We start from the raw sequence: 12,984 nt of genomic DNA, 5'->3' as shown, positions 1-12,984 counted from the left end.
TCTACAGATGAATGAAGACACTGCATCATGAAACAGTAAAATACAGCTTTCCAACATTCCTTACACACCATGCTTTTGATAGTCACAAATACAGAAGTGTGAAATTCTATTGGTGAAATCACCTTGCCCAGGATAGATTGAAATGAGCAAGTAAAGGTTGGGAAGGGCTGTATGATCCTTAGCCCACTTGCTGCTCCCTTCCAACAACCAAAGTCTTCTTCATCTGAGCTACTTGCTTGTTTACTGGCATTAAGTGCTTTCCCCTAAGGCTTATGCTTGCTACCCAGCCTGGCCTGACACCCATTTTTTTTTTATTGCTTTGCATCCACTTGTAGATCCATTATTTTTCCAATTGGCAATGCTATGGGATTATTGGTGTGCATTTCTCAAATGGGGTGGACAGAATAAACAGATATAATCTGCTAGAACAACACACAAAAACTGCTGGTGGAACTCAGCAGGTCAGGCAGCATCTACGGAGGGAAACGAACAGTCAACATTTTGGGTCAAGACGCTTCATCAGAGAGAGAGGGCAAAAGCCAAAATAAAAAGGTACCATAGAACCATACAGCACAAAACAGCCCCATCGGCCCACCATGTTGTGCCGTCCATCAAAACACCCCCACACTACCTAACCCCTTCCTCCCGCATATCCCCCCATCCCACACTCCTCCATATGCCTATCCAGCAAGCTCTTGAACCTGTCCAATATATCTGCCTCCACCACCACCCCAGGCAGTGCATTCCATGCACCAACCACTCTCTGGGTGAAAAACCTCCCCCTGACATCTCCCCTGAACCTCCCACCCATAACCTTAAAGCCATGCCCTCTCGTCTTGAGCATTGGTGCCCTGGGAAGGAGGTGCTGACTGTCTATCTATTCCTCTCAATATTTTATATACCTCTATCATGTCTCCTCTCATCCTCCTCCTTTCCAGTGAATAAAGCCCTAGCACCTTAAGCCTCTCCTCATATTCAATACTCTCTAATCCAGGCAGCCTCCTAGTAAATCTCCTCTGCACCCTCTCCAATGCCTCCACATCCTTCCTATAATGAGGCGACCAGAACTGAACACAGTACTCTAAGTGTGGCCTAACTAGAGTTTTGTAAAGCTGCATCATCACCTCGCGGCTCTTAAACTCAATCCCGCGATTTATGAAAGCCAATATCCCATTGGCCTTCTTAACTGCTCTTTCCACCTGTGAGGCAACTTTCAATGAACTGTGAATATGAACCCCCAGATCCCTCTGCTCCTCCACACTGCCAAGTACCTTGCCATTTACCCAGTACTCTGCCCTGGAGTTTGTCCTTCCAAAGTGTACCACCTCACACTTCTCCGGATTGAACTCCATCTGCCACTTGTCAGCCCAGCTCTGCATCCTATCAATATCCCTCTGTAGGTTCTGACAGCCCTCCACACTATCCACAACACCGCCTATCTTAGTGTCGTCTGCAAACTTACTAACCCAGCCCTCCACCCCCTCATCTAAGTCATCTATAAATATCACAAAAAGTAGAGGTCCCAGAACTGATCCCTGCTGGACACCACTAGTTACTGCCTTCCAATCCGAGGGCACTCCTTCCACCACAACCCTCTGCTTTCTACATGCAAGCCAATTCCTAATCCATACAGCCAAGCTTCCTTGGATCCCTTGGCCTCTGACCTTCTGAAGAAGCCTACTATGAGGAACCTTATCAAACGCCTTACTAAAATCCATGTAAACCACACCCACCGCACTGCCCTCTTCAATCTTCCTGGTCACCTCCTCAAAGAACTCTATCAGGCTTGTGAGGCAGGATCTTCCCTTCACAAAGCCATGCTGGCTGTCCCTAATCAGTCCATGATTCTCTAGGTGTTCATAAATCCTATCCCTTAGAATCCTTTCTAACAGCTTACCCACCACAGACGTGAGACTCACCAGTCTATAATTCCCTGGCCTATCCCTATTACCTTTTTTGAACAAGGGGACAACATTCGCAACCCTCCAATCCTCTGGCACCATCCCCGTGGACAACGAGGACTCAAAGATCCTTACCAGCGGTTCAACAATCTCCTCCCTCGCCTCTCGAAGCAGCCTGGGGAAAATCCCGTCAGGCCCCAGAGATTTATCTGTCTTGATATTATTTAACAACTTCAACACATCCTCTCTCTTGATATCTACAACCTCGAGAACATTACCCCTACCAGCGCTCCCTTCCAAGTCATCAAGACCCCTCTCCCTGGTGAATACCGAAGAGAAGTACTCATTGAGAACTTCTCCCACTTCCGCCGCCTCCAGGCAAATTCTCCCACCTTTGTCCTTAATCGGACCTACCTTTACCCTAGCCATCCTCCTACCCTTCACGTACTTGAAAAAGGCCTTGGGATTTTCCTTAACCCTACTAGCCAAAGCCTTTTCATGTCCCCTTCTAGCTCTCCTCAGCCCTTTCTTAAGTTCCTTCCTCGCTACCCTATATTCCTCATGGGCCCTGTCTGAACCTTGCTGCTTATACCTCATGTACGCTACCTTCTTCTCCCTAACAAGTTGTTCCACCTCTCTCGTCACCCACGGTTCCTTCACCCTGCCATTCCTTCTCTGCCTCACCGGGACATATTTATCCCTAACATCCTGCATAAGATCCCTGAACATCGACCACATCTCCATGATACATTTCCCTTCAAAAAGGACATCCCAATTTGCACTCCCAAGTTCTCTCCTTATAGCCTCATAGTTCGCCCTTCCCCAATTAAAAATCCTCTTGTCCTCTCTGCACCTGTCCCTGTCCATGACAATTTTAAAGGTTATGGAGCAATGGTCACTGTCCCCCAAATGCTCACCCACCAATAGATCCTTCACCTGTCCCGGTTCATTTCCTAAAACTAGATCTAACATGGCATTCCCTCTAGTCAGCCTGTCAACATACTGCGTCAGGAGTCCCTCCTGGACACACTTAACAAATTCCGTCCCATCTAAACCTTTGGCACTAAGCAGGTTCCAGTCTATATTTGGGATGTTGAAGTCTCCCATTATAACAACCCTGTTATTTTTGCTTCTCTCCAAACACTGCCTGCCAATCTGCTCCTCTATATCTCTACTGCTACCAGGGGGCCTATAGAATACTCCTAGGTAGGGGGAGGGGGAGGAGCACAAGCTGGTGGGTGACAGGTGAATCCAGGTGAGAGGGGGAAGATAGGTGGGAGAGGCATGGCCCAAAATGTTGACTGTTTATTTCCCTCCATAGATGTTGCCTGACCTGCTGAGTTCCTCCAGCATTTTTTGTGTGTTGCTCCAGATTTCCAGCATCTGCAGTCTTTCTTCTGTCTCCATAATCTGCTAGGAATAGCTAGAGAAAGAGAAAGAAAATAAAGCACTCATGCATTGCCTTTCACATCCTCTGAATTTCTGAGAATGCAGCTTTCAATACTCAATGGGTATAGTGTACATTTACCTCAGGGTCAGGAGATTGTGGATTTAAGCTCCACTCTGGAGGCTTTGGCACAAAATCTAGGCTGGCATTCCAGTTCTGTGCTGAAGGAATGTTGCCCATTCGATGTGCCGACTTTCATGGGAGGTGTTAAGCTGTAGCTCCAATTGATCCTTTAGCTAGATGTAAAAGATCCCATCGCACCATTTAAAGAAGACCATTGCATTTCTTCCCTGTTATTGCCAAATGTGAAATCAGCATTGTCAAAGCAGGTTGTTTGGCCTTTATCCTCATGCTGTTTGGGAATTTCCTATGTGTATATTGATTGCCATCTTTTCATGCACTGCAATAGTGAATTATTGTAAAGTGCTTTTGGTCATTGAGCCTAACACTTCCTGATGTGTCAAATTTGCTTCAGGGTGAAGTGCTTTGGAAACATCTTACGGTACTAAGTGAACAAGTTTTGTATAGTTGAAGTGTGGAAAATCAGTTACTTGTTTTGGGCATACTGGTAGGACCTGCTCAAATAACATCTTGGCAACATCTAGCTAGGAGTAGGCTGTTGTTAAAAATAAATAAAAATTGTAAAGAGAAGTATGAAGATAGGTGACCAAACATTCGATGGGATGTGATAGCTCTGGTTCTCTTTTTGAATCACCAAAATGAATAATTCAGATGACTTTTAGATGATACGCTTAATTATGTAACATCAAAAGCAAACTCAACCTCTGTGGTTATAAACAACTTCAATCTTTGCCAATGGCAGTCAAGGTCATCATCACCCTCAACTTTTATAGCTCTGGCTTTTTCTTTGCTCCCACAGGAATGTTTGAATATGAGCCATTCTGTAGAAAACACTTGCACTAGCATTCAATGGAAGAATGTTCAGAAGTACCTTTGCAGTCGGGAAGATGGGGAAAGGTACATTTAACAGAGTACCTAACTTGCTGCTTTAAGATAAGATAAGACATCTTTATTAGTCACATGTACATCGAAACACAATGCATCTTTTGCGCAGAGTGTTCTGGGGGCAGCCCACAAGTGTCGCCACGCTTCCGGCACTAACATAGCATGCCCACAACACCCTAACATGTATTAACCAATCAAGTGGCCCTGAAATATCTTTCACCAAAATGTGTTGCCTTCTCAACTGCCATTCTTTACTGTGCCGTTGCCATCAAAAATTTTCTTACAATCGATCTCCCCTTTTGTGGTGTGTTAGCAGCTTCTCAATTCTTGTGGGATCTTTTCTCATGGTTACAGTGTGTTGTCCGTTTCTGTTCAGTCCAAGCCTATTTCTTCAATGTGGTGCGTGAGTACAGAATTTTAGTAGTGACTGAGTGTGGCCTCCTGGGAAAAGGTTCGTGCTTGCCTAATTGTTCAGATTAAGGTTATTGAATATTATATAATCTAATTCAATACCCTATATGAATAATACCCTGGATGGTGGGTTTCAGCAGATGTTGTTTATTGTTGTTGCATCCAAAAGTTTGATAAAGTTCACAGGTATTGAAGAATTTCTAGTTTAAATTAAAATTTGGCAGTAGCAAAGTTGTATGTTGAGGTAGATTAGTAGAGTAGGAGGTGGCGACCTGGATGTTCCAGGGATAAGTGCTGGGACTTTTTATGTTTATGTGGTACCTAAATGACTCTGGGGAGAGAAAGAAAATTCATCAAGTTTATGCAGGAATGCAAATTGATGAGAAATGAAAATGAACTTCAATAGATAAGGGAACAAAGTTAATAAATTCAAAATATTTATAGGATGAATGGGCAGCACTGTAGAACAACAGTTGCTGCCTCACATCTCGAATGACCTAGGTTCAATCCTGACCTATGTTGCTGTCTGTCTGGAGTTTGCACTTCCTTTTGTGACCACGTGGTTTTCCTGTGGGTGCTCCAGTGTTCTCCCACGTCGCAAACCTGTGTGAGTGGGTAGGTTAATTGACCACTATAAATTGCCCCTATTGTGTAGGTGAGTGGTAGAATTTGGAGCGAATTGATGGGAACATGGGAAAAATAAAAATGAAATCAGAGTAGAATTTGTGTAAGTGGGTACTTGATAGTTGGTGCACAATCGGTGAGTCCAAGGGGCTGTTCCTGTGCTGTATGACATTATGACTCAATGTGATTGATAAAATGTAACAAATAGCAGCAATATATGCTCTGATTAAACTCTACAGGACTTTCTGCACTAAAATATAATAGTTAAATAAAACAGTTGTATTTTGGATCTAACAGAGACTTTTATGGAAAATACATGAACCTTTAAACAAAAAAGCATAAAACAAAACATTATTTTTTGGTGTTACCATGTCCAGGACACAGTCATCTCCTCCCCTCTTGCTTTCCACACATTTTGGATCTTCAGTGATTTGTGGCTCTTGCATTAAAACCTTTAAAGTGGACGATGTATGTCCACTTTAAAGATTTTAATGTTTTTAGAGTTTTTAGAGTTTCTCCCATGAGGCTTTTCTATTAACAAGAGCAGTAAAAAAAAAGTAACAGAAGAGAAATGGAAACCCTGACCAAGAGATCACTTGGAAGTTTCCAGAATCCCAGTAATTTTCATCAATTACCAGAGCCTCCAGGCAAAATCTGAGAATTCCCAGGTTGTGGTTGTCCCCTTTCCTGAAGATTCCTCTTGTGAGAAAGGCATCCTCAAATGGGAATGTGACAAGTTTCTTGGTCCTGCTTTAGCATCTACACTGCTGAATCTTCATAACAGAAAATTAAATTTGTATTGCATTCCACCAGTTTTACAGAGATGGCATTTTGTTGGCTTTTGAAGATAGAAGGACAAGCTGATTAGTTAAGAAAGCAAATGAGATAATTTGCTTTGGAAATAGATTTTGAATATAAAAATTAGGAAGTCTTGTTAAACAGGTATGGACTTGCATTGCCCAGGTATGTATTTACCTGTAGTATTGTGTATACTTCTGGGCTCCACATTGTTGTGACTGTGAATGAGCCATGTGGAGTCTGGAACTGAGGGTATAAAGGTCTTTATTCAGTATGATAAGCAGGCATTCTGGAGAATCTATCTCTTTTGGAGACACACTCTAGAGAAACTTCCTGAACTCAAAAATACACTGAGTTTTAATACTCTGTAAGCCCAAAGATAACTGGAAGTGAGTAAATATGGTTTCAACAGTCACAATTATAGTTTACTTCGGTATTCTGGGTGTAGACATGTGGTTCCATCGAGTTACATATTTACACTAGGAGCACATCTCAGCTAAGGATAACACCTCTGCATTAGTAAACATCTCTATTGGGAATCTAGACCCCAAAACAGCCTTCTTTTACCACTGCTTTGAAGATTGGCTCTCTGCAGATAATGGTGTGTATTCATGCAGCTGTTCTTATCTTAGATTGAAGACTGGTTCTCGTCTCTATTAACTGGCTGCTACCCATCCAATAACTCCTGAAAGATGTGCCATGCCTAACAATCCCTCATAACCATCTGTTCCTTTGACACGAATAAAATCTTTGGAAGCAACTGCTTGCCGGCTGAGTAGCCTATCAATCGTGTCAAGTCTGCTCTGGGACAGGCAGTCCAGCTGGGAAAAACCTGTGCTATACCGGGCAGGAAAGTCTTTGACAGCCTTGCACTACTTCACCCATGTGCAGGACAGAGGGGAGGATATCTGCCTGGTCAGCTTGGACCAGGAGAAGGCCCTCAACAGGATATCACACACATACATAATGGACATGCTCTCCAAAATGAGCTTTTGGGAGGGAATTAGATATTGGATCCAAATGACATCTACACAGACATCCGTAGTGCAGTTCAAATCAATGGGTGGGAAACTTATAGCTTCTCCATCAAGTCTGGAGTCAGGCGGAGTATCCTCTCTGCTCTGTCTTGTTTGTGTGCAGCATAGAACCCTTTGCTGAACCCATCAGGAAGGACGTGGGCATAAGAAGGATGATGATGACAGGCAGTGGAGGCACTTAGATCAGATCAAAGTCTCCCTATTCGTGGATGATGCTAGTGCCTTCTGCTCAGATCCATGGTCGGTTTGCAGATTATGTAGATTAACATCTGTGACCAGTTTGAATTGGCATTAGGGGCCAGGGTCAACTATAGGATTGCAAAGAAAAATCTGGAACTATAGACCAGTAAGCCTTACATCTGTAGTAGGCAAGCTATTGGAGGGGATTCTGAGGCATAAGATATACATACATTTGGAAAGACTGGTTGATTTGGGATTGTCAACATAGCTTTGTGCATGGGAGATACTGTCTCATGGATTTGATTGAGTTTTTTGAAGAAGTAACCAAGAAGGTCAATGAGGACAGGGTAGTAGACGTAGTCTATATGGACTTCAACAAGGCGTTTGATAAGGTTCTGGATTGTAGGTTGCTCTGGAAAGTTGGATCGCTTGGGATCCAGGGAGAGCAGGCTAATTGAATTCAGAATTACCTTGATGGTAGGAAGCAAAGGGTAATAATGGAAGTTGTTTCTCAAACTGGAGGCCTGTGACTAGTGATGTGCCTTGGGGGTCGGTGCTGGGCCCTTTATTGTTTCTCATCTCTATCAATGATTTGGGTGAGCATGAACAAGGCATAATTTGCAGATGACACTAAAATAGGTGGTATCAAAGACAATGAAGAAGGTTAGTTGGGCATTTGATTACTAATTTAATTAGTTCGGTACAACGTTGTGGGCCGAAGGCCCTGTTCCTGTGCTGTACTATTCTATGTTAACAGGAGTTATAGTGGGATCTTGATCTATCTCTGCAAAATGCTATCTCTGCAAAATCCTCCAAATTCACTGAAAGGATAAGAGAACTTACATCAGCGTCCTCTCCCAGTCTAACATCTCAACACTGATATTTGGTTTGCTGTTACAGGCAGGTCATGTTGTTTGGATGCTCACTTAATACTTCCAAAACAGTCATTCTACTCTGAGCTCTATTCATACAAGAGTTTACCAAGTGGATAAAGGAAAAGGTTCAATAATGTGCTCAAAACCTTCTTGAAAATGGACATCCTCACTCACTTATGGAAATCCCTGGCCCAAGACTGCTCAAAATACAGGAGCATTTATGAAGATAGTGAAAATATTAAGTCCCTTCGTAGGGAGCAAACAGAAGCTCAGCATAAATTGTAGTAGGACTGCACCAACTCCCAAAGGGATACCCACCCACGCATTCCACTTGTGGCATATTCTGCAGATCCACCATTGCCCACATCCATCAACACAGAACTCACAGTACTGGAGTGGTAGCAAATCACCCTGCACCCCAAATGATTGTGTAAGAAGACACTTCAAAAGTACTTCAATGTCTGTGAGCTATACTGGGATGTTCTGACAGCATTAAAAGATTGTATAAATCTAAGAATTTGATTCTTTTAAGAGTTTAGCTGTGGGAAATTTCCTGTACATGAGTAATCGAAAAATCCTAACAATCTATAAAAATGTTTATTATTTTCCTCCTGAACAGCAGTATCCTTCTCCCAAGATACTGAAATGAAAGTGGACCAGGGTGGCAACTCCAGCTCAAACATACAAAAAGACTGAAAAGAGCCCATTGTGTCACAGCATCATCCAACTGTTTCTTAAATAATTTCAATATTTTCATTCCTTCTCTTTGCACAGGACATTTACTTCATGTGCTAATCACAATGCTAAATGAACAAGTAGTTCCAGTGTGGTTTTTTTAGAGAGAATGACACTAATACATAAATATCTATTGTGTGCCAGTAGTCAAAAATGTCCTCTGGGTTCACCTACTAATGGAAGCTGCCAGCATCAGGAAAGGAATTGTACTTGAAAAATAAATTAACTGTAATGTATATTTTGAAGAAAAAGAATGCATAATGAACCAGAATGTCTAAGTTTAAAACTTGCCAATATTTTAACCTTAGTCCCCAACATGTCAAATAATCCATTCCTTATCTTTAAATGATTCAGGTCCTCTTTCAATTGAAGGCAATTATTAGATAGTTAAAGGAAAGAAAAAGAACAGTCTAATATGCCCCAGTGGAAAATCTCTCGGCAGATACTGTGATAAGAAAACAAGCTTTCATTTATGATGATTTCCACATGTGATTTCTCTGAAGAATTCCATTATGCATTTTGTTCAACATCATATTAGGAGCACTGGAAGAGTCTTATTGCTTTCTGCAGGTGAGATGTTGCACCCAGTCAAAGACTATAAAAATTGAAAGATAACCAGTTTTAACTTTGTTAGACATGTTAGGATCACTACCAGTCACCAACTCAGCATTTTGTTTTAATTTAGACATTTCAGTTTTGCTTGTTCTGTATGTTTTTCTCAAGATTTAGCATGGTAATTAGTGGGGATATTAACATTTACTGGTGAAGCTTATTTCCTGCATTCCTTGTTATGGATATGAGTAATCTTGTTTTTCACTAAAATGGAAAAAAAACAATGGTTCAATTTGATGAGACATTGGAGAAACTTGTTCTCCAGATACCCCTTTAAAATTCAAATTGACTATGCCATCAGAGCCAATACATTTTTGTGGCCAAACACTTGAAAAAGATGTTAACCTTACTTGCATCTGATCTGCTCAGGAAGGTCACACTGCACTAGGACCAGTTATTGATGTGTGCTTGTGACTATAAAGGAAAAACAAAACTTACCCTACAAGCCAAAATCAAAATTTGGCAGGCGGTACTGAGCAAAGTGAATATGGTTTTCAAATGCCAAGTAATGTACAGAAGCGTAATGTTGACATGAATTGTAAAACTGAACTGGACCAAAGAGGAGGCAGACACAAGGAACTGTAGATGCTAGAATTTGGAGCAAACTACTGGAGGAACTCAGCAAGTTAACAGCATCAGTGGAGGGAAAGGGATGGGTGACATTTTGGGCTGAGACCCTGCATCAGGACTGTTCCAAAGTTTTTTGCTCAAAAGAGAAGATAGTTCAGCTTGATAAGAAAGCTTTACAAATAAGTTTTATTTCAGACTATTTGTACTATCATACAGGAAATCATTGCACTGGTTTCAATTTATAACACAGTTTAGGTATGTAGCAGTAAGAATCAAAGGACAAATTACACTTTGGCATCAGAAACTACAAAACACCAGCATTCCATCAGCGACAGTCATCATATGCAGTCTGTATACTGCTATTGGTTCTGCCAGGGACCCAGGTCTCCAGTAAGTCCTGGCTTGAATGAATGTAATGTGATTGAAGCAGCAAGAGATGCATAAAACTATTCTAGATTGTCAAAACAGTTGTTTATCAGTTTGGTTCCCATTTGGCTATTTGTGCAAAAATTGACAGCTCCTTAATCACCCTTCTTGGCATACCATGAAGCCATCAACAAAGCAGACAAAGATAATGAGCATAACTAATGACTTAAAAATGTACGCCTGACCTACAGAGTTTTTATTAGTGTTCTTCATTTTTAAGGTCTACGGCAGACGCCATCTCCCGGGCCGTACATTCATCTCTGGAGCATATGAACAGTAAAGGCACCCATGTTACACTATTATTTTTTGACTACAGCTCTGCCTTCAATACTATGAGTCCAAGCAAACTCATCTCCAAACTCCTAGACCTGGGACCCAACACCTCCCTTTGCAACTGGATCCCATGACTTTGTGACCAAAATACCACAATCAGTAAGGATAGGCAGCAACACTTCTGCCACAATTATTCTCAACTGGTGCCCCACAAGGCTGTATCCTCAGCCCCCTACTCTACTCCCTGTACACTCACGACTGCCTGGCCAAGTTCTGCTTTAACTCCATCTATGTGTTTGCAGATGATACTAAAGTAGTAGGCTCTATCTCAAATAATGTTGAGTTGGAGTACAGGAAGGAGCTAGAGAGCATAGTGACATGGTGTCATGACAACAACCTTTCCCTCAGTGTCAGCAAAACAAAAGAGCTGGTCACTGACTTCAGGAAGTGGGGTGGTGCACATGTTCCTGTTTACATCTAGAGTGCAGAAGTCGAGAAGGTTGAGAGCTTTGAGTTCCCAGGAGTGAACATCACCAATAGCCTGTCCTGGTCCAACCATATAGATGACACGGCCAAGAAAACTCACCAGTGCCTCTACTTCCTCAGGAGGCTAAAGAAATTTGGCATGTTCCCTTTGACTCTCACCAATTTTTATTGGTGCACCATAGAAAACATCCTATCCAGATGTATCATGGCTTGGTATGGTCATTGCTCTGCCTTTTTTCACAGGAAACTACAGAGATTTGTGGACACAGCTCAGCACATCATGGAAACTAGCCTCCCCTCCATGGACTCTTGGCCACATTTCTTGCTGCCTCGGTAAAGCAGCCAACATAATCAAAGACCCCACTCACCCAGGTCATTCTCTCTTCTCTCCTCTCCCATTGGGCAAAAGATACAAAAGCCTGAAAGCACGTACCACCAGGCTCGAAGACAGCTTGTATCCCACAGATATAAGACCATTGAATGGTCCTCAAGTACGATAAGATGGACTCTCAACCTCACAGTCTACCTCATTATGACCTTGCACCTTATTATCTACCTGCACTGCACTTTCTCTGTAACTGTAACAGTTTATTCTGTATTCTGTTGTTATTTCACCTTGTACTACCTCAATGCACTGTGTAATGAATTGTATGAACGATATGCAAGACAACTTTTTCACTGTACCTCGGTACATGTGACCGTAATAAACCAATTTGCCAATTTAAATCATAGCATGCTAATATTTACACAGAACTCCAAGCAGTCCAGGAATTTGTGGCTAGTTTGCTTACCACCTCAATGAACATGCTTCTTCACATGTGCGAGTGCACATAAAGTGGCTTTTGGGTTGCATACGGAGCATTCTTCAGGGCTTGATGTGTCTGAACAAGCCAGTACTAGCCATGCACAGTTAGGCAAGGAGCAGGAAGTGTATTTAGCAGCTATTCATAAAGCACGTTTAGTGAACTTCAAACAGTATTTCTGTTGGATATTCTAAATGCTTATTTTTTGTGCATGGCTGTAAACTTTCAATTCTTATGACATTAGGATTTTTGGAGCTTTGCAGAGCATTAATGGAAATGGCTGAAATGCAGAGTGATGATCGTACTGAATTTTAGAGCCATGAGAATAGTAGTCTCGAGGAATCGCATTAGTTAGCCTAGTCAGCTTTCCTAATCCTATGCCAGGTAATTTTATTGAATTCAGTTCTAGCATGATGTTATCATGTAACCCAAGCAACTGGGCAACATCTGAACAGTGAAAATGGATTCAAAATATTAATTCAATGCCTCTGTCTCTTATTGGAACTCGACGAAATGTAGTTTTCAGATTTTCACAATGAACCTTTGAAATCATTTCATGACTTGTGGTATATTATAAGATTTACGGTTGGAAAAAGAATACTGAGAATTTGCTTCATTATCTGAGATGGACAGCCTCACTGCCCATGGTATAAACAGTCAAACAAATGCAGTTGTATTCATGATTTAAGTATTTTGTTTCAGTCTCACAATGTTATGTACATCCTAAACTGTAAAATGTGAAATAACTCACTTGTTGCTTGAGCTGCAAGGTTAAACCTCTAATATTCCAAATTCCATGATGCATTTTGGATTGCCTTTGAGTAACCTTTTCTGATGGAA

At 41.8% G+C, this 12,984-nt stretch overlaps 1 protein-coding gene across 6 annotated transcripts in view; it reads left to right on the top strand.

The window, feature by feature from the left end:
* LOC127567551 (cAMP-specific 3',5'-cyclic phosphodiesterase 4D) overlaps positions 1-12,984 on the top strand; it is a 938,945-nt gene that overhangs the window by 385,250 nt on the left and 540,711 nt on the right. The gene's annotated exons all lie outside the window — the stretch shown is intronic.

The sequence above is a fragment of the Pristis pectinata genome, chromosome 2 (assembly GCF_009764475.1).
Source record: "Pristis pectinata isolate sPriPec2 chromosome 2, sPriPec2.1.pri, whole genome shotgun sequence".
Taxonomy (NCBI): Eukaryota; Metazoa; Chordata; class Chondrichthyes; order Rhinopristiformes; family Pristidae; genus Pristis; species Pristis pectinata.
The sequence above is the reverse complement of the archived record's forward strand: the minus strand, read 5'-3'. Positions and strand labels throughout refer to the sequence as shown.